Raw genomic sequence first — 885 nt, 5'->3', positions numbered from 1 at the left:
CACTGTTCACTCATGCATTACACAGACGTTTGGAGATGAAACTTTTATTCACCTTGCAAACTGGCAACAGGTGAGGTGCCTGACATAATCAAACACAACAGGAGCAGAAGAACTCAGTAGTGTGAAAAAGTGTTTGCCCCCTTTCTAATTTTTCTTATTTTTTTGTACATTTGTCACACTTAAATATTTCAGGTAATCCAAAAAATGTAACTATTCGACAAAGACAGCACAAGTAAACACAAATGTAGTTTCTAAATGAAGGTGTTTATTATTAAGAGGGAAAACAATCCAACCTACATGGCCTTGTGTGAAAAATCATAAATTTTTTTACAAGGTTGAGGTCACACCAAAGCCTGAAAACTGCCAGACCTGCTGAATGAAGAAATCAATTAAATACCGGAGGCACTGGAAAGTGCTCCCTGTCTCTGCCCCTCCCTCCCATTCATTTGAATACACTGCACTACAGCTCCCTGGATCTACCCCCACCATCATATGTACTGTTTATCGGCCACCTAAGCCAAACAAGGAGTTTTTAAATGAATTTTCTGCTCTTCTCACTCATTTTTCTGTACTTTCTCCAAATTTGATCATTGCTGGTGACTTCAATATTCATATGGACAATAATAAAATCCCTCTTTCCAGAAATTTTACCTCCTGCCTGGAAAGTTTTGGGCTTCTACAGTACATAAAATTTCCTACTCATTCCAAAGGTCATATCCTGGATTTGGTCTGTTGTTCTGGCATTACCCCCACCCATTGTAAAGCCACATTGTTTCCCCAGTCTGATCATATGTTTATTTCTTTTGATGCAAACATAACCGCTTCCAAAACCTGTATCTCCCGTAAAATCACTTTTAGGAAAATTAGTAATATCTACCCAGCTGT

Source organism: Pundamilia nyererei, unplaced genomic scaffold (genome assembly GCF_000239375.1).
Source record: "Pundamilia nyererei isolate P.nyererei 1_Seehausen unplaced genomic scaffold, PunNye1.0 scaffold00006, whole genome shotgun sequence".
Lineage (NCBI taxonomy): Eukaryota > Metazoa > Chordata > Actinopteri > Cichliformes > Cichlidae > Pundamilia > Pundamilia nyererei.
This window is presented reverse-complemented; position numbering follows the sequence as displayed.